At 35.4% G+C, this 14,582-nt stretch overlaps 1 pseudogene; it reads right to left on the bottom strand.

Moving 5' to 3' along the window:
* Nucleotides 1–8,278: 8,278 nt before the first annotated feature.
* On the bottom strand, nucleotides 8,279–9,747 carry LOC120122778 (annotated as a pseudogene).
* Nucleotides 9,748–14,582: the final 4,835 nt, after the last annotated feature.

Here is a 14,582-nt window from a genome sequence, read left to right as displayed (position 1 = left end):
AGAAATGGACAAACCGACAGATAAAGTGTAAACGAAGAAGCTACAGTCCACACTAGTAGACTAATTGGCCATTGGCTAATGCGGCTGACAGCTGTCGTTTCGGATGTCAAATAATTCATTATTCCCAATCAATAAATTAAGGAAATGCGTAGCAAAGAGAAGTAAGTGTCGATTCTACAGGGACTTAGAAAATTATAAATTTCTGTCTGAATTATTTATGACAGGCGTGAAACAGTAAAAATGGGGGGATTTTAGTAAAAGATAATAAAGTGATTAAATAAAAGTAATTAAAGAAAAAATAAGAAGATGAAGATTGTGAATAAATACGGTAAAAGTAGCCTCAAGCTTCGCTTTGATTCAATTTCCTTTAGATCATCGAATAAGATTTTCTCTTCGGGATTCACGTCGGTTACTTTGTCTACAAGGGCTATCCTTGTGACACTATCTTGTATACCGAATACCCAAGGCAATCTTTGATTCCGGCTTCGGTAGTTGATTCTAACAACATCTATTGTCGTAGATCAAATACCGTTTAAGTTCGTGGCGACCGACTCGGATTGTTGTTTCTATAACCGTCAATTCTGATCTCAATTCCCTCTTGGCGAAGCTATCTCGCCAAGTGTGTTCCCAGGAAGTCGAATTGCTTTCTATAAGCCGAATCTTCCTCCCACACGTTTAATCGCAACAACTTCTTGACCAAAGTCAATCTTCGATTTTGAAAACTGTTTTGATTTTGAAAAATAAGCGCAGAGATTGAGAGAGAGATTCCGAAGATATTAAGGGACCGTTTCAATTCTCCCGTTGGAATTGAATCATCGCGACAGCTCTCGGCTTATGAAAAGTTTAGCTAAGCATGACAAAAGTCATACTTAGCATAAAAATAAAACTTGAAAATAAAGAAAAATAAAAAAAACTTGAAAAGAAAAAGAGAAAACTTTTATAAAAACTAGAGAGAAAAGAAGAATGTATTCTGAATGATGAGTTTATGCTTACCCCAAGTGGGTATTTATAGCCTCTCAAAGCCTAAAGGATAAGCAAAGAAAATAATAAAATAATATAAAAGATAATTGTTTTTAAATTTAAATTCAAACTTAAACTAGTCTCCTAATGCGACTCTACTCGTCAATCTTCCAGAAGGCGTGCGGAAGAAGTCTTCTAGAAACCGCCGCTGACTGGACCTTCTAGAAACTGCCACGTCATACCGCGTCGTGCCCAGAGTCGTGCCTATGTCTCCAGCCGTGACCAAATAATAAAAAATGCAGAATTCGCCCGTTTTGTCACAAATTCTGGAAAACAATGACCTGTACGAAAACAAGCACAACATGACCAAATCAACAGCAATAAATCCACAAAATCGAAGAAATAACGAGCAAATATTAACTATTCTGAACACTCATCAAATTCCCCCTCACTTATCTCATGCTTGTCCTCAAGTATGATTAACCAAATCAGTCAAAAACTTCATTAAACGTTCTTTCTCAAGTTTCACATTTAGGGAAGCAAGGTAGAGACCACAATAACTATTCAAGTCAAGAAATCAATCAATTGAACATCACCAATTAGAACAAGTCAAGTGCAATTGTAATATCCATTCATTCATTAATTTCAATGCTCATAACTCAATACCTTACCGGGATTCACTCAAATCACTCCATGTGTTTGGGGTAAAGAAACGCTCAATGTCAGAATTTACACAGTATTACCATAAGCCTGTAAGTAAATCAAATCTCCACTACTAATAAGAACAAGATGCATAAATCAAAGGGTCTTTTATTGGTTGTAACGGGGCTTAGGTAAAGGTGGGGAAAATGCTAAACATAAGGCTAAATGTTCAAGGCAAGGAACTAACAAATAATAATCTCAACTCCATCAAAACATTAAGCACAACAAGATAAAAAAAACAAAATATCAAACAACAAATTTCTTATCGAAATGCATTTTTCACAATTTTGTTGTTTTGTCTTGCATTTTTTTTCACGTCTTTTTTTGTGTTCTTTTTTTCTTTCGAACAGTCTCTCTTTTTTCGAACAGCTGCTTTTTGTTTTTTTTGTTTTTTTCATTCAACATTTTTTTCGATGGAGAATAAAATGGTAAAAATTATTCACTTGCCCTGAAAAAGGTAGAAAAGAGGGATAAAATAAAAAGGCTCGGGTTTATGAATATGGTGAAAACAAAGAAGCGGGAATAGGCTCAAAAGTGTTTAACTAAGGGAAAATATGCATGGGTAGGCTATTTAGTGGGGAAACGGAATGGTTAATCCTAAGGTGCCCAAATCATTTTTAAGCATCATGTTCATGTGTAATCTCGACAGTATTTAACATGCAAGTTCTAGAATACCAATGCCAAATTCGACACACTCAATCAAACAAAATGAGAGCGAAAATGATATGCTCGTAAAGGCTCAAATCTCACCAAATTGTTTCATGCATTGAGCTAATCACATTTCAACCAACAAAGTCATGGAATATCACAAAAATACCAACTTATCACAATTCATGCTATTCGCTATCAAGAATATCCTAACCTAAACAATTATGTGTTCCCAAGCAAGCATAGCATTCCAAAAAATTTCAACAAGACAAAGATAATTAATGAAATTTCCGACCAATTCAACCAACACATACTAGATTCAAAGCATAAAGATAAGCGAAATGAAATTCAATCCTACACTCTACTCCCCCTCACTTAAAGCGTTTTGCCTCAAAACGGAAAAAAAAAATTAAAGTGCAAGAGAAGGAACAGAGTACTCCCCGGATTTACTGTCGACCGGTCTCCTTAGAAGTGTGCTAACGTGCACCGTTACATGCTCCTAGGGGTAGAATTTGGCATTGTTCGGACGATAATCTCTCAATTCTTTGTTGTTTAAGTTTGAAATTCCTGCAAAATTAAATAAAATATGCTTAATCGGGAAAAAAAATAAAAGAAAAAATAAAAATATAACGGAATTGAAAACAATGGGTTGCCTCCCATGAAACGCTTTATTTAACGTCATTAGCTTGACGACCTGGTTCAGACTACAGGTTTCGTGACAAACACTTCCGCTTCATTCGCTTTCTCCAACTAAGAAATTTCTTATGAGAAATTTGAAAATTCTCACAAAGATTTCTTCGGATATTTCCCAATTTTAAAAACTTGTCCAGAAGAATGGCTGTCAAAACATCTTTTTTACCAAAAAAAGATTTCTTCAAATGGCTCCTTGATGATTTCGACTTAATTTTTGGTGCCTACAAAAAGGAAGGTAAATCTTTAGTTTTTAAAGGAGTTGATATCAAATTTGAATCAACAGCTGAAATATTTTTCAACTCCCTTATGTCGTCTTTTTTATCATCTGATTCCTTGCATAAATCGTCAACAAAGTTAGATTCATCATCAACAAGTTCAAAAATGCCAACAAAATTAATACTATGAACGTTATCCGGATATCTCATTGCTTTATAGACATCAAATTTTAAGATCTCACCATCGAACTCTATAGTAAGAATACCGCTTCGAACATCAATCTTTGCATTTGCCGTGCTCAGAAAACGACGACCGAGGAGGATTTCAGAACCAATGTTGCTACAATCATTTTCCATATCAATCACATAAAAATCAGCAGGGAAAATTAAGTTTTCTACCTCCACTAGAACATTTTCTATGAGTCCTTCAGGATAAATTATTGATTTGTCGGCTAGCTGAAGTGTAACTCTCGTCTCCTTCAAAGGCTTGGTGGAAATTAAATTATAGACGGAGAGATTACATTGATAGAGGCACCTAGATCGCACATAACTCGCTTGATTTTAACCTCACCAATTTTACAAGGTATTGAAAACATACCTTGGTCTTTATACTTCGGTGGAAGTGGTCGTTGGAAAACTGCTGAGACGTTCGCGCCTAAATCCACTTTCTCGACCCCGGTGAGCTTCCTTTTAGTCGTACAGATATCCTTCAGAAACCGACAATACCTTGGAACTTTCCGGATAACTTCGAGGAGAGATATGTTAACTTCTACCTTCCGAAGTACGTCTAATATTTCCTTTTCCTCAACTTTTTTATCCTTTTTAACTAACCTTGATGGAAAAGGCGGTGGCACATCGTAGGGAGATGGCTTCGGATCGTCCGTTTGTTCTTCATCGTTCTCTTTCTGGGATTCTGCGTCAACTGCTTCTTCTTCACTTTGGGAGTTCGAATCTTCTTCTTTCTTCCGGGATCTTGCGCTTACCTCCTTAGGGTCTGGTTGTTCAACAATTGTACCACTTCGGAGGGTGATGGCGCTAACATTCTCTATTGGATTCGGTTCAGTTTGTGATGGTAGCCTCCTTTGTGACTCTAATCTCCCCACGGTTTGAGCCAGTTGGCTCAATTGCTTGTCCATCTCTTGGAAGTGGGTTTCAGTTCGAGTCTGGAATTTCTCCTGGGATAGTGCTAACCTCTCGACAATCAATTCTAATGATGACTTCTGCGGTTGTTGCGGTGGTGGAGGTCTCGCTTGATAGCCTTGATTCGGTCTCGGGTTCTGTGCATAACTGAAGTTCGGATGGTCCTTCTATCCTGGGTTATATGTATTACCATAAAGATTATAACTTCTTTGGGGAGGTCCCGGGAAGTTTCCGACTACGTTGACTTGAGCTGTTGCATCGTCTTGAATCAGTGGACAACCATCTGTTGGATGATCAGGCAATGCACATATTCCACATACTCGGTTTTGTCCTGTCTTTCCTGCAACAAGAGAGTTTACGACTTCAGTTAACTTATCTATTTTACTTTCCAATGAAAATGAACTTATCTCATGAACCCTTCGAGAAGGTTCATTATTTGCGCGGAACTGTTGGGAATTTGCAGCCATCGTCAATATTAAGTCTCTAGCCTCGGTAGGAGTCATATTCACCAAGGCTCCACCGCTAGCAGCATCGATCATCTTCATTTCCAGGGGAGATAATCCTTCATAGAAGTATTGAATGAGTGTTTGTTCGGTTAGCCCATGTTGTGGGCAACTAGAACACAACTTCTTAAACCGCTCCCAGTAGTCGTAGAGCGACTCTCCATCAAGTTGCTTGATTCCAAGTATTCTCCTTCGTAGTTCACTTACTTTTACTGCAGGGAAAAACCTGTCAAGAAAAAGACGAGTCATATTAGCCCATGTAGTAACAGAATTAGGAGGAAGATAAAATAACTACTCCTTAGCCGAGTCGGCTAAGGAAAAAGGGAAAGCTCTAAGTTTTATTTGGTCCTCGGTTACTCCCTGTGGTGTCATGCTAGAGCAGACCATGTGAAATTCTTTGAGATGTTTGTGTGGATCCTCGTTTGGCAATCCGCGGAATGTAGGGAGGAGATGAATAAGGCCAGTTTTCAACTGGTATGGAGTTTCGCCTCGGGGAAAATTAATGCACATAGGTCCTTGTTCAGTGGGTGCCGCGGCTAACTCCCGAATAGTAGGTTCGGCCATCGGATTTGTATTACCTGAATTTGATCTTTCTTCTGGATCTAATTGTTGTCTCCTTCTTTCCCGAAGTGTCTGTGCGTGGAGTCTCCTAGCTTCAGCTTCGATCTCCGGGTTGTACTCCACTAATGTGCCCGGATTAGTCCTGGTCATAAATAAAAAACAAACAAAAATTAGTAACTTTGGCGAAGTCCCCGGCAACGGCGCCAATTTGACAGCTGTCATTTCGGATGTCAAATAATTCCTTATTCTCAATCAATAAATTAAGGAAATGCGTAGCAAAGAGAAGTAAGGGTCGATTCCACAGGGACTTAGAAAATTATAAATTTCTGGCTGAATTATTTATGCCAGGCGTGAAACAGTAAAAATGGGGGGATTTTAGTAAAAGATAATAAAGTGATTAAATAAAAGTAATTAAAGTAAAAATAAGAAGATGAAGATTGTGAATAAATACGGTAAAAGTAGCCTCAAGCTTCGCTTTGATTCAATTTCCTTTAGATCATCGAATAAGATTTTCTCTTCGGGATTCACGTCGGTTACTTTGTCTACAAGGGCTATCCTTGTGACTCTATCTTGTATACCGAATACCCAAGGTAATCTTTGATTCCGGCTTCGGTAGTTGATTCTAACAACATCTATTGTCGTATATCAAATACCGTTTAAGTTCGTGGCGACCGACTTGGATTGTTGTTTCTATAACCGTCAATTCCGATCTCAATTCCCTCTTGGCGAAGCTATCTCGCCAAGTGTGTTCCTAGGAAGTCGAATTGCTTTCTATAAGCCGAATCTTCCTCCCACACGTTTAATCGCAACAACTTCTTGACCAAAGTCAATCTTCGATTTTGAAAACTGTTTTGATTTTAAAAAATAAGCGCAGAGATTGAGAGAGAGATTCCGAAGATATTAAGGGACCGTTTCAATTCTCCCGTTGGAATTGAATCATCGCGACAGCTCTCGGCTTATGAAAAGTTTAGCTAAGCATGACAAAAGTCATACTTAGCATAAAAATAAAACTTGAAAATAAAGAAAAATAAAAAGAACTTGAAAAGGAAAAGAGAAAACTTTTATAAAAACTAGAGAGAAAAGAAGAATGTATTTTGAATGATGAGTTTAAGCTTATCCCAAGTGGGTATTTATAACCTCTCAAACCCTAAAGGATAAGCAAAGAAAATAATAAAATAATACAAAAGATAATTGTTTTTAAATTTAAATTCAAACTTAAACTAGTCTAATAATGCAACTCTACTCGTCAATCTTCCAGAAGGCGTGCGGAAGAAGTCTTCTAGAAACCGCCGCTGACTGGACCTTCTAGAAACTGCCACGTCATACCGCTTCGTGCCCAGAGTCGTGTCCATGTCTCTAGCCGTGATCAAATAATAAAAAAATGCAGAATTCGCCCGTTTTGTCACAAATTCTGGAAAACAATGACATGTACGAAAACAAGCACAACACGACTAAATAACAGCAATAAATCCACAAAACCAAAGAAATAACGAATAAATATTAACTATTGTGAACACTCATAAGCTGCCCTTGCGTATGGTAGCGACAACATGCGCCTCGTGGTTTGGGATATGGTATTGATTAAATTAGTATTGTGAGTAAACGAGAATAGTGATGAAAGTGAAGAATAGAAAAGAACAGCAATTAAAAAAAATATTTAAATACAGGTTGCTGATGCAGCTACTGCTAGGTGTGGGTAAGAAACATGCAGTGGAACTAAAACTAAGATGACAAATGACTGCTAACCGACAGATGGAGCATAACATTCTATGTATCTGTCAGAACCATAATACGGTTCTACATGAATAAAAAAATAAGGATTAAATTAAAAAAATTACTAAGTTCGGGGATTAATTAATTTTATCCATTCTGTCTTCTACTATTGACGACAATTGGGATTGTGAATTTCGATAATTGAAGATATTTACCTCGACTTTTGCAGAGTTAAAATATTGCAGATTTAACCTTCAAATATTTATTACTTGAATTCGTATTACTTATATATATATATATATATATATATTGTATATTTAAATATTTGAATCTAACTTTAAATTACAAAATATTTAAAGATTTAGCAATATGTATATATTATTTTATTGTAAAGATTCAAAAAGATGGATGACCGAGGGGAGGCGTGAGTGGGGGTAATCATTCATAATTTTTTTTTTAATTTTAGATTTTTTATATATATTAATTTTATAAATATTCTATTTTCACCTCTTAAAATTTTATAAGTTAACACATCTTAAAATTTTATAAATTAACTCATATTTAAAATTTTATAATTTCATCTATTTAACATAAATCTTGCATCCATCCCTAAAAAAAGTATTATGGTATGTAATATACCATGTGCATCTCCCACTAATTCAGGCGATGGATGAGAGTCAAAGGAAAGTATTTTAGTTCATATCGAGAAATAGTTGAAAGTTGAGGTGCAAACATCAAACTTCACCCTCCCACCATGGTTTCTTGATTTAAATGATGGAGCAAATACTTTTGATGACAGGACAACCTTATTTACCCTTTGGATGTTACAGATAATTCTTGCATTTTTCTTGGATTCTCCCATGGACGATGACAATTTCGTTCGGTGTACCAAACAAAAAGATTTGCAGAAAAAGGAACAGTCAACATATGATGATTGTGTAATCTAGTGGGCTCTTAGTATCCTCTTCCTTTGAATTTTTATTAATTTCTCTTTCTTTTACCTACTTTCTGTTTGTAGTAAAAGGGAACAATTTCAATCATCAGATCAGCTTTAAAAATACTAGAATACAAGCATGCATGTACAGTATGTATGAACCTGATCAAAACTCAACCTATATGTCGCAAACCCGGCAATAGTATGTATATGGCTGCCGGCAAAGCCTCATTAATGCATGCACCGTCGTGGATGCGTGTCCTTCACGATTTCCTCAACCAGGTATCCCATAATGTGGCATTCAACCTCTCTTCCCAAAACATTAGTTTCATCGTCTATCCAACTGGACAAAGGTAAATCCCGGGCCACCATGCTATTGAGCGAGTAGTTGCTTCTATCATTTGGAAGATATAAATTGGTTTGGATAATTTTCCACACGGAATTCAGTAACTTCCTTCCCCGTGGAGGTGGCAATATGGAGGAACCGATACATGCTCACTGGTGGCCCTGGTATTGTTGAGAGTGCTTCATTCAACAAATCGAGTATCACCTTTCGATCTACCCTCTTCTCGTTCTCGTCATTTCTCGAGCTATCATTCTCCTTGGGCAATTTTCTATACGATTCTTCGACTTGTTCAAAGACAGAATCGTCCATCGGCTTTGCTAGTGAGTCCCAAGAAGATAAAGATTTATCACATGATCCACCATACAGACCAGAAGCGACGAGCAGGTCTCTAACACAGCCTTCTGCTTGGTCCTCTAGATTCCCCATTTCAGATTCAGTAGACTCATGTTCGATTGATATGTCATCTGCTCCATCAGACTCAAGTTCATTAACTTGCCTCCTGATATTAGTTCAAATTGAACTTTTCTTTCTTCCTTCTACCAACATCCACTGTCACATTCTCATTGCCTTCATGCTTCCTCCTGATCTGAGCACCGGTTAATATATGGCGGTTCTTTAAAACCAGCTTTCCCAATGATGTTCCCGGTACGGGGGCTGACAAAGACCTAACCAGATTTCTTGAGGAAAGTTCATCATTTAGCAGTCCAACATCATCTCCCTGCCTGAAAGATCTAATTTGCATTTGTTGTTTATCTTTAACAATTTCCCTGTACCTCTGCTCATTTCCCGACTTTGGCATATCATGAATTTGCTTTAGCCTGTCCCTTCACTATCGAACACGGATGATTGAGAGCTGCCAGTGGAAACTACTGGCATATCCAACACTGTTTCTTGCTTCTGAACATTTTTTAGTCTCTCTGACAAGAATCTTCTCATATCTTTGTTGATGAACTCAGGGGAGCCTGATCCATTGAACTGAACTTCACTTATATACGATTTTGTTGATTCTGGTCGAACTAAATTCATTTCAAGATCCCTACTGACGTTTTCCCTGACATGTTTTGCAATGTGCTTAGCAATTTGTCTTGAATCGGATGACTTTTCATCGGAAGGGGTCTCGATTCTGCTCCCTCTAACCACAGAATTCTTTATAAGAGTTTTACCTTGCAGTTCAAGTTTTAGTCGTTCCTTTCCCTCCTCAAGGAAATCTTCTATACTAGCTCTCTCATCAAAAGTGCCAGAGGAGCCGGTCGATGATTCTTCACGCTCTTAAATCCTATCAGGACCGGGCTTTAAAATCACTATTCTTGTGGGAGCAGCATCAACTCTCATTATAATGTATCATAGAAGGTAGCTGAAAATCCGTCTTGATTCTTATACATTAAAAATTTTAAAAAATATATCGAATTGAATTGGGTGATAAAGACGGAACAAAAATTTAAGTTTAATTGTAACATCCTGAAATTAAGGTTAGTGACAAAAATGAGAATTTTTAAAATTTGGGGATCAATTTAGGAAAAATTGAAAGTTCAAGAATTTTAATAGGGATATTTCATTATTGGATGAAAGGGTAAATATGAAAGGATTTTAAGGGCATTATGGTAATGTTAGCTTAAAAGATATTTTCTTCCTTTTATAAGAATGAAACACGTGGGTTTGGAGAGTTATCTGAAACTCTTCTTTTTCTTCTTTCTTTCTTCTTCCCGTGTGTTCATGCTTAAGCCTCAAAGGTGAGTTTTAATTTTGATGGTTAATTCTTGAATATTTGAGTTGTGTTTTTATTCTTTGAGTGTTATATAAGCTTAAGGAAAGCTTATATAAGCTTAAAACACCAAGAGGAAAGAAATAGAAAGGAATTTCTATTAAGAGTTAAGAAATGAACTTTTGTTATAAAAAGGTTTTTGAAGTTCCAAGAATGAATTTGACTTGTCAAAGGGTTAATTAAGAAGTTAGAGGTGATAGAATTGAATTTAGAACACATGGAAAATTTAATGAAATTCTTTGATTCAAGAATTATGGTGGATTATGGGAGATGGTAAAGTGTTTTAGTGTTATAAGAAGGTTTATATATGTATATATAAGTTTTAAGGTACAAGGAAGGATTAATAAGTAGAATTTGGGGTCAAAACAAGACATTTTCGTGCTCAGGATGTAATTTCTGGGTTGTGTGCATCGATGCACATTCAATGTGTACCGATGCACTCTCAAATAAATAAACATCGAATGCCATTAGTGCATCGATGCATAAGGAGTGCATCGATGCACCCCCTTAAAAATGAAAACATCAAAGGTGATTGATGTACCGATGCATGGGTAGTGCATCGATGCACATGTTAAGGGATGCATCGATGCATGTTATAATGTACCGATGCACTTCAATAGGAAATGAAATAAATCTTTCTTTCAGTCTAAGAAATTATAGATTATAGTATATCAATGGAATACTGATAGTATAAATATTTGATTGTGTAGACATCGATCGAAAGCAAAGTTCGGATAGGCATGCAGAGTAAGATACGCAAAGAAAATAAGAGCTTAAGAGTGTTCATTGAGACCAGGTGAGTACATGATAGTAAGTATACGTTATGTTAAGGAATTAAGACTTGCGATGAGTCTAATTTCGATATTATATGATATAAGCACTAAAGCATAAACATGTAGTGATATGGTGTTAGATGTATGGTATATGAGTAAATGCTTATGTCTAATTGTTGAATGTATCTTTATGTGTGAACTATGTAAATGCATTTATGTATGATAATAGGTCATGTGATCATGAGATATATGATAAAATATATGTGAAAATAATATGACTCATATGTGTCTCTATTAGAAGGTTATATGATATGTTATGTATATGAAATGAATGATATGAATACATGTTAGTATAATAAGATAGATTAGATGTTATAATTGAATGAAGGGGTTGTATGATAACATGTATATGCGAACATGTGTTGTGAGATAAGAATCATGGCTATGAACTATGTGAAAAGGAATACAAGAAAAAGTGAAAAGCTATGTGATAAGTGAATGTGAATTACATGGAAATATGTTATGTGAAAGTGAATTATGTGCCTACGTGAATATGTAAAAAGATGAATAATAATGCCCATGTTATATAATAAGAGAGCTATAGGTATAGTTGGCATGCCAAGAGTCGAGGGTCTACGTGGTCCTTCGGGACATAGTGGTCATTCGGAACATAATGGTCCTTCGGGACATAGTGGTCCTTCGGGACATAATGGTCCTTCGGGACACAGTGGTCCTTCGGGACACAGTGGTCCTACGGGACAAATTCTACGCGCCCCTAGTGGGATTTATACGAGTTGTGGTGACAGCATTGTGCACAACCTCTATGTACTCACATACCTTAAGTTCTCAATAGTGTGCATGGGCTTTAAAAAGAAATATAATTTGATATAATGATATGTGTGTTTCTCGTGAAAAGGGATATGTGATATGTATAAGTAATAAGTTAGGATCATATGATAGTAATGGTAACAAGTGCATATGTGTAATGGTGATACGAGATGTTATATGGTTATGCATGGTATGATCATAGTACTTACTCATGTATTGTTGTGTGTTGAAGTTATATTATATGTTTATATTCAATATATGCTCATATAATGGAATGAAATTAATGACAAGGAAATAAGTAAGGATAAACATGTTAGTGATGAGTTCAATAGGTGTATAAGTATAATGTGTATTACATAAGATGTTCATGCAATTGTTAGTTTACCTTATATATTTACATGTCTCACTAAGTCTATAACTTAGCGTGTAAGTGTCTTACACGTAGGTGTGGATCAATCAGAAGATTATGCTTGGGATCCGTAAAGCAGCATATCTCCGTGCAAAGTTCAGATCATAAATATTTTTGTAAAGTACGTCGTGTCATATAATTTAGTATGTTGGCATGTAACTAAGTCACTAAATATGTACGCTCTGATGGAGTCTGTTAAGGTTTTTGACACGTTTATGTAAAAGAATTTCTTATAGATTAGAAGATTTAAATTTTCTATGGTTTCTTTTATAAAGTATATGCTTTGACTGGTCAATGTGACACATCGGACTCGTATCCGGGTCGGGTATGGGTTGGGAGTGTTACATTAATGATGATTTTGAAGAAAAAATAGTTAGATAACCAAAATATAACTGCTAAAATAGTTGAGGGCCTAATATATAATTTACCCTTGTGTTTTTTTAACAGAGGTAGCAGTTCAAGCAAATGAAATAACAATTTAAATTTCAGGAGATAAAACGTCTCGAAAGACACTTTAAGGAGTAACCTGATACAAATGACATAATTTAGAGGGCAATGATGCATTGGGGTGCCTATTAAGCGAGTCGTTCGCGAGTTGGGCAGTGCTCGACTCGTGCTCGTTAAAAAATTTATTGCTCGACTCAATTCGTTGCTCGTTAAGATTGTTAAATTTTTACTAGACTCGTGCTCGTTAAAAAACTTGTTGCTTGACCCGTTGCTCGTTAAGCTAGTTGTTCGCATCGTTGTTCGTTAAACTCACCGAAATTTTTACGTTATTTTCTTAAATATATGTAAAATCTACTATTATCATAACTTAATATAAACATATATTTCAAAACATTTATCAAAAGAGTGTATGAAGTAATTTCAAGCTATTCAAAGTAACAATCTATAAATATATTAAAATAATAAATAGGGTTTGACTTCTTAGTGTAATAAAATGTTAATTACTAATTTAGTTTTTTTTTGTTGTTTATTAGAAAATTAATAGATTAATAACTCATCATCTTTTTTTATTATCTATTAGTAAATTATATTTTTTAAATAAAATAAATTTCTTAAGATAACTATTAAAAAATCATATAAAAACATTAACGAGCTACTCGCAAACTTATTGAGTTGAGTTGGACTTTACTTGAACCAACTTGTTAAGGTCTTGAGTCGAACTCAAGTTGAATCGAGTCAATCTCAATCGAGTTTTCATCAAGTCGAGTTTTAACTTTTCAACTCATTAAACACCCCTAACGATGCATTTAAGCCAAAGAAAAATAAATTGATCTTTAATTCATAATTTGTAAGCTTCTTTTTAACCAAAACTGTATAATATGTGTAGGGATGGGCATGGGTCGGATAGGATCGGAATTTTGCCCAACCCGATCCGATTCGAACATTATACATCCTCCACCCAAAACCGACCCAATTCGACTTTTTGAGATAAAATCTAAACCCGACCCGGCCCAAAATAATATATTTATTTAAAAAATATTATTTTTATTCAATAAAAATAGAGATTTAATTGAAAAAAAATATAGGACATTATTGTAATTATTCCTATATATAAAGGTAAAATTTTATGTTTTTCTCGGGCCGAGTTAGGTATTTTTCACCCTAATTCCGAATTCGATCCGAACCGAACACAACCTCTAAAAACCTATCCAACCTCAATTTTTAAAAAAAAAATCTAATCCGATTGAATCGAATCAGATCAGAACCATCGAATTCAGGCATGATGCCCGACCCTAAATCCGTGAGGCATTTATTTAGATTAAAGGGTTCGCCCTAATTTTCGGTTAAACGTTCACACTATTATATAACTTTATTAACAATATAATACTCATACTAATCATATGCACCATCTCATTATTTATGAAGCTTTTTTATGAGGTTAAATGAGTACTTACTGATATATGTTTTAGGTTGCATGTGTTTTGCTCTACATCTTCTTGACGTGCTGTTAGGTTGCATAGTTGCGTGTGTTTTATCTACACTTCTACAAGTTTGAACTTTCTTGGATGATGTTCTCTATTCATCTTTTTTTTTTTTTTTTTACAATGCATACATTTTGGTCTTGTATGTTCTCTTCTATATCTTCACAGCTTTTATTTACCTCACAATTTCTTGAACTGGACTGTGATTGTATATGATCGTCGTTTTGTTCTTTTTAAGCTGATACTTTTCTTGGGTCAGAGTTTTTTTATAGAATATTAGGACTCATTAAAACCCCCTTCATATCCTACATGTTACAATCATAACATGAAGGAAGGAGGAAAAGAGTGCCTGACTTTTATTAATGAGAAGAATAATACACCTCTACACCTAAACATCTAACTGCTTACAACATAACATTTAATACATAACACTGATTACATAACACATGAAAGGATAGAATTTTATT

This window comes from Hibiscus syriacus, unplaced genomic scaffold (genome assembly GCF_006381635.1).
Source record: "Hibiscus syriacus cultivar Baekdansim isolate YM2019G1 unplaced genomic scaffold, ASM638163v2 tig00110387_pilon, whole genome shotgun sequence".
NCBI lineage: Eukaryota > Viridiplantae > Streptophyta > Magnoliopsida > Malvales > Malvaceae > Hibiscus > Hibiscus syriacus.
This window is presented reverse-complemented; position numbering and strand designations above follow the sequence as displayed.